The sequence below is a fragment of the Dromaius novaehollandiae genome, chromosome 13 (assembly GCF_036370855.1).
Source record: "Dromaius novaehollandiae isolate bDroNov1 chromosome 13, bDroNov1.hap1, whole genome shotgun sequence".
Classification (NCBI taxonomy): Eukaryota; Metazoa; Chordata; class Aves; order Casuariiformes; family Dromaiidae; genus Dromaius; species Dromaius novaehollandiae.
Window position 1 is genome coordinate 24,460,053 of NC_088110.1, and position 12,045 is coordinate 24,472,097.

Here is a 12,045-nt window from a genome sequence, read left to right on the forward strand (position 1 = left end):
GTGTGCGGCTGTTTTGGCGCGCTGGTGCCGTGTGCGGCTGTTCCGGTGTGATGGTGCCGTGTGCGGCTGTTTTGGCGCGCTGGTGCCGTGTGCGGCTGTTTTGGCGCAATGGTGCCGTGTGCGGCTGTTCCGGTGCGATGGTGCCGTGTGCGGCTGTTCCGGTGCGATGGTGCCGTGTGCGGCTGTTTTGGCGCGCTGGTGCCGTGTGCGGCTGTTTTGGCGCGATGGTGCCGTGTGCGGCTGTTCCGGTGCGATGGTGCCGTGTGCGGCTGTTCCGGCGCGATGGTGCCGTGTGCGGTGGTTGCGGTGCGATGGTACGGTGCGTGAGGAGGGCGGGGCAGGCCGTGCCGCCGCGTGAGGCGCACAGGCTGCGCCGCGCCGGCGCCCGAGGCGGACAGGTGTCGGCGCGTGAGGCGCAGGGGCCGCGCTGGCGCGTGAGGCGGACAGGTGTCGGCGCGTGAGGCGCAGGGGCCGCGCTGGCGCGTGAGGCGGACAGGTGTCGGCGCGTGAGGCGCAGGGGCCGCGCTGGCGCGTGAGGCGGACAGGTGTCGGCGCGTGAGGCGCAGGGGCCGCGCTGGCGCGTGAGGCGGACAGGTGTCGGCGCGTGAGGCGCAGGGGCCGCGCTGGCGCGTGAGGCGGACAGGTGTCGGCGCGTGAGGCGCAGGGGCCGCGCTGGCGCCCGAGGCGGACAGGTGTCGGCGCGTGAGGCGCAGGGGCCGCGCTGGCGCGTGAGGCGGACAGGTGTCGGCGCGTGAGGCGCAGGGGCCGCGCTGGCGCCCGAGGCGGGCGGCTGTGCCGCTGCGTGAGGCGGCTGCGTCGGTGCCTGAGGCGCGCGGGCCCCGCCATCTCGCAGGAGATCCGCGGGCGCGAGGCGCGTCGAGGAGCGCGTGGCGGCGGCAGGCCGTGCGCGTGGGACAGGCCGCGAGGGCGCCGCGAGGGACGGGCTGCCGCGGCGCTGGGAGGCGGAGGTGAGCGGGCGCCTGGCGGGGCGGCGGGGAGGGAGCGCTGCCCTCCCTCGGAGCCCGCTCGCTTTGCGGGGCCGCGTTCGACTTGCCTCTCGCTTTACCGCCGCCCTTCGCTGCCGAGCGCTGCGCTTCCTCAAGAGGTGTTCCTCGGCTCAGACCGAGCTCTCGCTAACCTTAAAGAATATTTCTAGTGTGACGCTGTGAAATTTATGTTTTGGCTTTCTGGTGCTTTTTGCGCAACACTTCAATGCTGGGTTTCGTTCTGGATATGCAGTATGTAAATCACTATATGAGAGACACCCCGTAGGTAGATATTTGCTCTGTTAGCTTTTTACAAAATAGCTTAAAAATAATAAACTGTAGAGCAAAGGCCTCCTAAAAATGGGAGATTTAATTACTAACCAACGAAAGACCTCAGCATCTCCAAATGATTTCTGCGCTGCTCTCGCCAGGTGCCCGGTGCCTGGGATGGGCCGCAGCTGCGCTTTGCCCACTATCGCTGTATTCCAGCGGTTAAACCACAGAGCCATCGTACTTTTATTTTCCGTCTTCGCCCTTCTCGTTTCTTTCCAAAAATGTTTATTTTAGACTGCGTACTAACATTTGAGCGAAGAGGCGAGATAGCCCTTGTGTGTGGCCTAATGGATCAAATCAATGGCTGCGTTCAATTTTTATCCCCTGATCACTTTATTTTTTGCTAATTATGAGCTGTCAATCGCAGACATCAGATTTCAGACCCAAAGGTTAGCTTTTTGCGCGTTTGCCGGCTGCTCAGCTGCAGTCGCAGCTCCGTTCACGCCCCGTAGCGCTCAGTAATGACGAGCGGTCACTGACACCCGCCTCGTTGTCTGTGTGTGTCCGGAGGTGACCGGTGCTCACCCGGCTGGCTGATGCCGATGAGCGCACGTACCGCCTCGCCACTCGCATTTACGTTACAGGAAAATGTAATTTCACAGTTACGGAAATCCAGCTGAGAGCTGGGAAGTAGGGGGAGGAGTGCGACACAACCAGTAGGAAATCGGTACGAGGGAGGCGCGTTCGACGAGCCGCTCACCCTTGTGGGATAGAGGCTTCTTAAATAAACTCCACATCTTCTTGATAAGTTGACAACATTAAGAAAGGTATAGCTGTGCCAGTTGATAGAAAATCATTGCATGCAACAGGAAATTTCCCCGATGAGTTGCAGCAGAAGATATTGGCAGTCACCCTTCGAGACGTAAATGGAGTATTAATATTAGGAAATTTGTTCTGACATACAGGCACTCGTGGAGCTACTGATTGATTTTTCTCTGGATAGACCCACTACAGATGAGATTTATTTTCTGAAAGAAGAAGGGGTGTGTGTGGGGAAGGGCGGTACAGCCGTGGCACGGGGGGTGCGGGGCTCCGTCCCCCGCCGTTCTCATTCCTGCAGGCTGAGCCTGCCCCGCTCGCGGGCGCTTTCCTGGCTGGGGCTCCTCGCTCCTCCTCACAAAGCACGATACTGTCCCTAGCGGGCTCCCTTTTAGAGAGGGGTACCGCAAGCACGAGCCTGATTAAAGCATACATCTTTTCAACAGATTCAGGACCTTTTAAAAATTTTTCGGTATTAAGTAGCTGCTGGACTTGGCCACTTTTGCTTGAAGAAGAATTTTTCCCATGCTGTCATGCAAGATTTGGCTTTTTATGAAAGGTCACCATGCGACTACAGAGTTGATGGTTGTTCCCAGAGTAACGATAACAACTTCATAGTTTCCTTGGCTAATCTGTTCGTTAATTTTGATTCATGACTGGGCCCTAAAATCAAGAACTCACCCATGTTGCTTGCAAAAAGTTAAAGATGTTACATCAAAGTATCCAAAATAGTAACAGTAATAAATCAAATTAAAAAAGTAATAAGTAAATTAACTTAGATTTTGTTCTGGAATGCTGAATATGTTGGAAAAAAAGTTGAAAAAATTTGCTCAAAAGTAAAATAAAATGCCAACACCTCCTCATCCCAGCAGGCTTTTGCGGATCCTGCTCCTTGCCAGAGATTGTGAAAATGAACACTTCTTGCAGCACGTTCTGGGGAGCAGCACTCAACAATCCCAGCTAGCACGGGAGCGGCGCAAGCCCCAGCCTGCAGGCCCTAAGGTAAATAAAATAGACGTAGTGTCCCCTCTTCAATATTGGTCAGCCTTCTTCTCTATCATGTCACTATGACTGGTGAAAGAATGGGCATTTCTGACCACAGAATTCCAAATTTTTGGGTTCGTCGATTAAATGTAACATCTTGAATTGCACCCAAAACTGGCAGCTAATGCAGCTCAGAAAGCAATAGCAGTTAATAATGTATTTTAGTCTTCTACCACACTCTAAGGCTTTTTTTCTTCAATATTATTCAAAATTTAGGCACCTTTCATATTAATTAAATGGTAACTTTCTGTATCCCATGATCAAACTATCCAATAATGCTTGCTCAGAGCAATCAGAAATGGCAAAAATAAAGTACTAATATAATTCTAATATGAATGATTTGATCCCTGGGGTTTCTATCATATTAAACAAAGAAACAAATTAACAAGTGACTGAATTAAATAGAGGAACTTGCATTATGAAGTGGTAATAGATTTTTTCATAGTTAAGCTGGTAGCTACTTTCTTGCTTTAAGTCTAGTTTTCAAGTTTCCCCACAAATTTCCTAGAAATAATCCTGCTGACATGTATCTTGTGGGCAGTTGCATCACAGTCTCATCCGTAAGTGTATCTTGTTTTTTCTGACAAGCAGCTAATGTTAATGGTTCATATAATCTTTTCTGTGCATGTGTTTTTGGAGTTGTACACAACATTTAGGTGGAGTCTCACCAGTGTTTTGTATCGTTATGGTAGCAGTGTCCTATCTCTGCATCTTAGGATCACATCAGTGGCCCTGACTAGCTCTTCGATCAATAAATACACTTCATTCCTTCTCTTCCTTTTCCATTTCCAATGGACAACATGCCTGTCGTATCCGTGAACTGGTATATGCAGCACTCAATTATGCTGTACTTGCCTTGGTACTGATGACACCTCAGAGCTTCCTGCTATGAGTAAATGCCACGGATGCTCTCGGATGTCATTCATGAAAACCATAAGCATGGTGGGTCCTGTGATATGTTCCTGTGGAAGGCTGTGTGTGATCTCCCAAGCCTGACTGCTTCCTGTTCAGCACAACCTGGTGACATCTCTTGTTTTGTCACTCCCTCACTTCAGTTTTTCAAAGTAATTACTGTCTTCCATATTTTAGCTATTAATTTTCTGTAGGAGACCATTGCAAATGCTTTATGGAATGTCAGACAGAAGAGATTCACAACATTTCCCATATTTAGAAAATATTTATCTTAACAAAGGAAGATACTTGATAGGTGGAAAGCTTTCTGGCACAACCTCCCTTTGGTGAATATATGCTGCAGTTTAACATGTAGTGGGAGATGAGTGTCTTTCAGAGGCTGCTCCAACCACAGACCTCCCCCTCCATGCTTTCTGCTTCACCTTTCCCTCAGGACAGCTAAGACTAGTCACACTGAGGACACCCAGGTCCTCTCTGTGTCACTGGGACAGTGCAAAAGAAGTTTACTGGGATCTGGCCAGTGACATTTGAAAACACCTGTGCTTTTTGAAGTGCTACTGCATGTTATAGTATGTTAAATTTTATATTATATACATGTATGTCATAAATTGCATTGAACTTTCCCCTTTAGGAAAGAGTCAGACTTTTAAAGGAGTCAGGAATCAGCTACTTCTGAGAGGAATAGTCTCTACTCTGCATTAATGTGCAATATTGTATGTGTAGCACCTGTTGAACATTTCAGTAAACTTGGAAGGGAAACACTACAAGGGATCCCCTGTTCCCCAAATAATTTTTCTCAAAAACACGTATAGTGTACTAATAGGACTGAAGTCCTCTTTACAGCATACAGGCAGTTTAGCTAACAAGCATGATGTCTGTCTACCTGAGCCATATAAATTAATATTATGGACACAGTTTTGGAGAAAAAAATCCCAAGATAAAAAGACACCTTATGGATGAATTACCATTTGGTAGAGCATTGCCACTGAGGCAAACTACCCCAGGTTGTATTTGCTGAACACGATTAAGGACCCATCATTCAGAAATTCCCCGTCTGCCTGATCATGGTCATGTTTTTCTGGAGCTTATTCAGAGGTGAAAAATCCAAGTCAGGGCACAGATTGTGGCAGTTCTCATGACCTGGCCGGTGGGGTTGCACCGTTAAGCAGGACACGGGAGCCATGGTGAGGGGCGTTGAAGCATGGCCCCGGGCTGCTGTGCCCAGCTGATCCCTGTGCTCACGCCCTGGGACCTGGCCCTGAAAGAACGGCACCAAAATCAGAGGGTGGGAAAGTGCTTACGAGTACGGTTATGAGGCAACATCATGTGGACTTGTCTCTGAGATACACTATTCCTTTCTAGCATTTAGACATCAAGGAAAACTAAATTCTTGAATCTGAATGCTTTTTTTTTTCCCCTTCAAATTCAGACTTAAAAATTTTCAGGTTGTTTGAGGCTACAAACTGGAATAAACACACCAGTGGGCTTTGGAAATCAAGATAAGAATGTAAGATCCTTCCCTCTGTGGGTTTGAGCTTCACTCAATCTCAGTGCCTACCTAGCTACATTACCGTAGTTTTTGGTACTATTAGTATTTAAGCTGTGTATATGTGCTTCACCCAGAGGATGAATGACAAAGAACGTTATTAAATCCCTCAATTTTTCATGCCACAGCTCGTCCTAATACGCCATATCAGATGACTTTGGTCACATATATCTGTTTCTAGAAAAGATATTATTATAACAGAGGGGTTAATCAAAATTCAGGGTGAGCTAAAGCATGTCCATTACTATCTGCCTTTGGTTTCAGCAGTTAGTGCAATGGCCAGAGTTGTGCTTCTCGCTATAAACATCTGGACAAGGACACTGAAAGAATAAAATTCTGTGCCTGAAAAATGACATATTGAGTAGAAGCTTTGCTTTCATCTCTGTGATAATGTTTTTAGGAGAATACTCACAGTGTCTCAGCGTTAACATTCTTTAACTGCTCCTCAAATTACTAATGCTTCACGTTGCTTTAATCCATTCTGCTGTAATAGCTTTATTAGATTAAACTCCCTGCTGAGCAAGCGAGGAACAGTGGGATTATCACACTTCCCTTTGAAGAGCCAGTAAAGACAAAATAAATGGTTAACAAAATAGAACAAATTCAGTTTGCAGGTGATCTGCAGTTTTTAGCCATCGTAGACGATGTAACTGCAGATAGACTCTAAGTGTTCCTATTATTCCTTGCTTGAAAATGCCTTTTTAGCAGCCTGAAGAAATTTCTGAGGTAAAAAAGAAGTCATAATGGAATAAAAGTTCTTTTTTTCCCTTTAGATGTGTTGCTAATTGCATCATGCCACTGTAGGGACAGTGTGATGAAAACCTGAAACTTTATTTAAAAAAAAATTTCTTTTAGCTTCACTTTTGACTAAGCCGTAGGTAAGCCAGTAACAGGCCTTTATCAAGTATCTCCCAGAGTGGTAACTCTTAATGATGGATTTTTTTTTTTTTAGCAAATCTAATTAACTATTTGAAGTATTTTGTCAAGAGGCTCACGATTACTATACACAAGCAGTGGGTGGCTCTTCTAGATTCTCTTAAAAACTCAGTTTCTTCTCAGCATTCTTAAAATCCTCATCTGCTGGAGCAATTTGAATTTTGTTATTAGTGACTGCTGGAAATCATAATTCAATAAAGACTAACTCATTTAAAAATGCTTCATGCTGAGTGTGCATTAGGTAACTTGGGAAACTTAGGAGACACAGAAAAACATATACTAATATTCAGGTCTACACAGGAAATTGGTATGGCACTGAGCAGTTTGAAGGAGGCTTTTTGTATTTTTTTAAGAAGCTGCAGAAAGGTTGGAAGGAATGCAGTTTTTTTTTTTTTTTTTTTAGTAAATGTATTCCTTCCCTCTTTCCAGCATTTTTTCCTAATGTGCTGGCATCTGTCCAGAGGAATTAACCCCACCCCCCACCATACTAGGGGATAGTGAAAATATGTTTGATAAACATTTCTATAATAATTTTATAGGTAAGTAAGAAAGCAGTCATGTTTCTTTTCTTGAACTCCTTGTATGTCCCTTATTACTTGTCTTGAATGAGTTTGGAAGTTTAAGTATCTCTCATGCCCCATCTCTCCTGTTCCCTTTATGGCAATAATATTATGGCCATAGAATATATAGTCTTGCCATAGGGGAATGGGCCTCCTGCTTGGGTTTGTAAGCCACATCTGCAGCTGCAGCTGCAGCAGTCTTTGAAAAATATTGGTATTATGAAAGGATGTCATTTTCTAACAGTGAATTCTTCTTCAGAGGATGCTCCACCATTTCATTTCAGCCCAGTACTGTCCGGCATCTGTCTCCTCTGCCGTTCATTTGCTGCTCAGGTTCACCATATGAAATACATAGGGGTATTTTTTCCCATTTTTTTCCCCACAAATTGTTTCATCTTTAGAATCACAATATTTCCTACCAGCATCAGAGGTTTCCATTCTTGTCTCCTTTCCCCTCGTTCTTTTTAGCCTTTTTCAGAGTTATATATCCCTTCTGTTTGTTATCATCTCTCCTTTTCATCCTCAGGTCCTGTATCTGTACCTCACTTGTTTCAATTCTCCACTTAACTAGGAGTTCAGAAAACAATTGTCTTTTTCCACCTGTTTTTCTTCCTTTGCTGCTTTGTAGTTTAATTTAGTCTCTTCTTGGTTTTTTTCCCCCTCTCCCTCTTCTTAAATTCAGACAAAATGATCAATATTATTTCCCCCTCTATGTTTGATAAGATAATGCGGGACTAATGCTGTGGAGATAGATTTGTTGTCACTGCCGAAAAGGATGAGATGAGGGTGAAGGTGTTCTAGACACAGCAAAGGGCATGCTGTCAAACTGCAAGGCTTATAAACCGCACGGAGTGGTATGTATTATCAGTCCCCTGTCAGGATTCAATACTTTTGGAGTAAGGCTGGACCAGCCTGAATAAATATATGGAATTCAGGGGATAAAAAACTGGGACAAAGGCCCGGGTTCTTTACCCAGGCAAAATGCCCATGAAAACAAGCTGGTATACGTCAGAATAGAGAGGCCAGTTTTAGGTTGTTTACCTAAGAGATAATTTAGGAAAGCTCCAGGAATGTACTTCTGTTGAGCTTTACACCACAGTTTGGTTGCATTTTCTAGCCTCCATTTTTTTGCTTGTGATCCACAGCTTTGTCCGTTTTGCAGCAAAACAGTGTCTCCTCCTCAGTTTAAGGTCATTAACCAGAAAGAATTAAATGCTATATTGTAGCTACCACACTTTGAAACTTGCCACTGAGTGGAGTGAATAGGGGGAAACCTGACTCTGTTTGCTGATTTGTGAGGCTGTTGCACTGACACCGAAAACCATGTTTGGATTTTAGGGGAGGTCGGGTTTTTAGAAAATTCTTTTTCTTTCTTCCTAATATTGATGATGTGGGAAAAGTAGGTAAAATTTATTGGGGAGAGAGTCAAAACTTCCCTCATTCTGCCCACCTGTTCGGTGTTTCTGGAGCCTTTCATTTTCTAAAGTGTTACATATGGATTACATATGTCTTTCTGCTACAGTTCTGTGGCTGAAAAAAAACCCACAAGGAAATCAATAAACACCTGTTATTCCCAGATCTGCAGTTATTTGGGCTCAAAAGTGCCTGCAGGCAAAGTTAAAACAAAAATCCTGGTAAGTCTATATGCCTTCACAGATTTCTTCTTGCCTGCATGAGGTTTTTTTATTTTTTATTTATTTCACTTTGTTTCATCTTATTTTATCGCAGAGTGGACCCTTCACCTCTGTTATTTTACTGCCCTGGATTTGTTCTCTCCAATGTGCATTTCCCTCTTCCTTATGCACCACATTTTGTATTCAGGAAAGTGGAGATTTTTCAAACGGCTGAAGAATGCAACCTTGCTTTCGCCCTCCCAGCTTTCGCAGCAGGTTCCCGAAGTTAGGTTGCCCCCTGCTGCTTTTGTTCCATTAAAAATAAAGCTAGATATAAAATATGTTTTGGGGCCTGCCATTATAAAAGTACATACTCGGTGTAATCTACTGGAACCAAATCATTTGAAAGCAGGTTTGAATATAGCAGTAAACAGTTGGTAGATGCTTTGGTGTAATATGGTTATTTTTTTTAAAAAAAGTAATGAACGCATTAAGTATGGTTCCTTTTTTCCAGAAAGGAAAAGCTGTGCTGGAAAAATACTTTTATGCAATTATGGATTGAGGAAAGAGTAGTATATGCAGTAGAGAACTTCCATGTCTATTTTACCAGAAATTTTTGTTGTTTTCTGTCTTTCTTTGCTAAGGCTTGAACCTCTGAAGTTTTATGAACACATGTCATTCAATACATGTATCTTGCTCTTCTGAGGTCACTTTGAGACTGCATTTATCTTTGGTAACTATGAGTTTACACTTGGTATATGACTTTATTCCTTCAGCATGTACCTAGTTCAGCTCCACAGGAAAGGTTTGGCATTTATCTGTCTTGCAAAGGCTGCAAAGGACCCCCAAGATTGCCTAGTTCCTTCCCTTTTGAAAGAAAGGAGAGGCAGGGGCAGGGTTGGCCCTGCAAAGCTCTTAAAGAGCCTGGCCAGTTCGAGCGCGATAGGTCCCAGACCCTGTGCAAATGACCTGACTATTTTATCCATATGTGTTAGAGTAAATGTAGACTGATGTGAGCATGCATAACAGCACCTTGTTGGAGGCGGGTGTTTTGTTCCTGTCGTTCAAAGACATCATTCCTGCTGAAGGTACAAGCGTATTGTAGCACAATTAAAATGTGTAGCAAATGCTTCTTGGCATGCCAGCAGGTAGTTCCTTTTTATAGTCCTGGGTATCGTCAGGGACCTGAAAATAATGATTGAAGCCAGTGCTATGAAATATAATTTCTTCAAATGTAAGAAAAAAGAAAAACTCAGAAAATTGTTATGGCATTTTAACTAACTTCAAGTGTGCTGACTGGTTCAGTCACTCCTTTGATGTTGCAGCCTACTGACCTGGCCTCCCTCACCATTCATCACTGCCTTGAAATCAAACTCTGGTTCTCTTGCTTTACAGTCTTTGCTCTGCTCTGCTAATAAACACTATGTTATTTAAAATAACCATTCAGGAGGCATTCAAAGGGGATATCCATATATGAATTTTAGCCAGAGTGCTGTCTCTTGCTGCGAAGTCCTAACCTTCATAATGCAACACAGGAAAAGATGGCATTAGTCTAAATACGTGGTTCTGGATTTGTGAAGCACGGGCTCACATATCCATTTGCTCTTGTGGTTATTCTGCCATCAGAACTCCCAGGAAGCGTGTTTAATTGTTTTATTTCATGTTCATTTTTTACAGCGTTGATCTATGGCTATAGTAACAGCTATGTACATACAAAAAATCCTGTTTGTTAACACAGTATTATCTAAAGTGAAGTGCACAATTCCCTATCAACAGGCTTCAGACACTGCTCAGTCAATGGTCCCACCAGCAGATCAGCTCTGGGAAGCTTTGCTAGAAGTGAGCAAATCCTGGCTCTGACCGTCAGAGCCTGTGGTGGGGACAGTGCATGGGCACAGTCCGTGCGACACAGAGGCACTATGTTTTTCTCCTGCCCTAATTCCTCTTGTGAACTGAACACATTTTAGTTGCTTTATTTTATTTTATTATGTTACCTAGAGAAAGGAGGCTTCTGAATAAATAGGTGTCTTATTCTGTGTTGTTTGTAGTGTGCTAACAGCAAGCATTCAAACAGTCATCACCGCTGTAAGAAGCAGCGGCGTTTTCCAGCGGTTCCCTTAGCAGGGTGCCCGGGTGCTCGTTCTTCGTACCTGGAGAAGGAATGCCGTGCCAGCTCCAATCCAGGATGTCGCAAAGTAAGAGGTCAAGAAAAATAGCAGTGTTGTGATATGAAACTAAATAAGAAATAAGAGTAGCTGATTGCATTGTGCTATGTTTGCCACTGTTGGCCTCTAGGTAGTCTTGCTGCTGCGACTGTCTGTCATTTCCTTATTCCTCCTTTTCATGTCACACACCCAAAGTGCAGCCTCTTTGCACTAACAGTGATTAACAGGATGGCTGGCTTAGAAATGTGAGAGGATACAGGTGCCTGTGGGAGGATGTCAGCAGACCCGAAGCCCCTCAATATAAGATAACTATCCCTTCATCCTCTATCCCAGCTTTCGGCGCAGCCCCTTGGCAGCCCAGGCGGCCCCTGTGCTGCTCCAGTGGCTGTGCACGGTCTCCAGCCCCTGCCGCCAGCCCTCCTACAGACTCCCTGGGGCCTGGGCAGCCTGCTTGTTCTGCTTCTCGGTACCTTCAAGCACACCTGGGCTACGTGCTGCTTGGGAATACCCTAACAGTTGTGGAAAGTTGACTACAGTGAGTAAATGCTCATCCGCAAGCCAAGAGAAACCCACCTGTGAAGGTGACACTGTGGCTTGGTGAGTTTATTCTGCATTTTTCTGCAGATCACCTTTTTAGAAATTATTTTTATGGTATCATGTAAGAATGAATGAAGTAAGGGCAGGGAAAGTCTTTTGGATAGGTTAATACGGCTCTGTGTTGTTTTTTTCATAGACTGTGTATTTTCTCCTCTTAGATCTGGTTCTTTTCATCCCCACTGTCTCTTTGCCTTTACCTTTTCAAAATTTTTATTTCTGAAAAACACTATCGAAGTCGATTCCCAGGTCCAGCCTTCTGTCCACTCTTCCATCTCCTCCGGAACCAAGTGATCAGGGCTCGGTGCAGTCAGTGGATGAAGCTGCAGATTCAGTACTTTCTTTCGAAATCTACCATTGACTAGCGTTTTGAAGACTGATTTTTTTCAATGTGGTGAGGAGCAGAACAATATTATGGTATGTCATCTAACACAAGTATGCCTTCTTAGGAGGAGAGAAAGCTGATCTGGGCTGTGTGCGTTTCAGCTTTATGTCAATATGGACTAAACCAGCTAACAAGAGTTGTTTTAATCTGATCTGTTTAATCTATTGTGTATAGAGTAACAGACATGTAATTCTAATACAGTAAATCGCTGT

At 44.6% G+C, this 12,045-nt stretch overlaps 1 protein-coding gene across 1 annotated transcript in view; it reads left to right on the forward strand.

The window, feature by feature from the left end:
- Positions 1–12,045, forward strand: part of ZFHX3 (zinc finger homeobox 3) — a 735,572-nt gene that overhangs the window by 77,484 nt on the left and 646,043 nt on the right. The window contains exon 4 of the mRNA XM_064519879.1: positions 2,948–3,080. The gene's annotated coding sequence lies outside the window, so the exon portion shown is untranslated. The remainder of the gene's footprint in view (positions 1–2,947; positions 3,081–12,045) is intronic.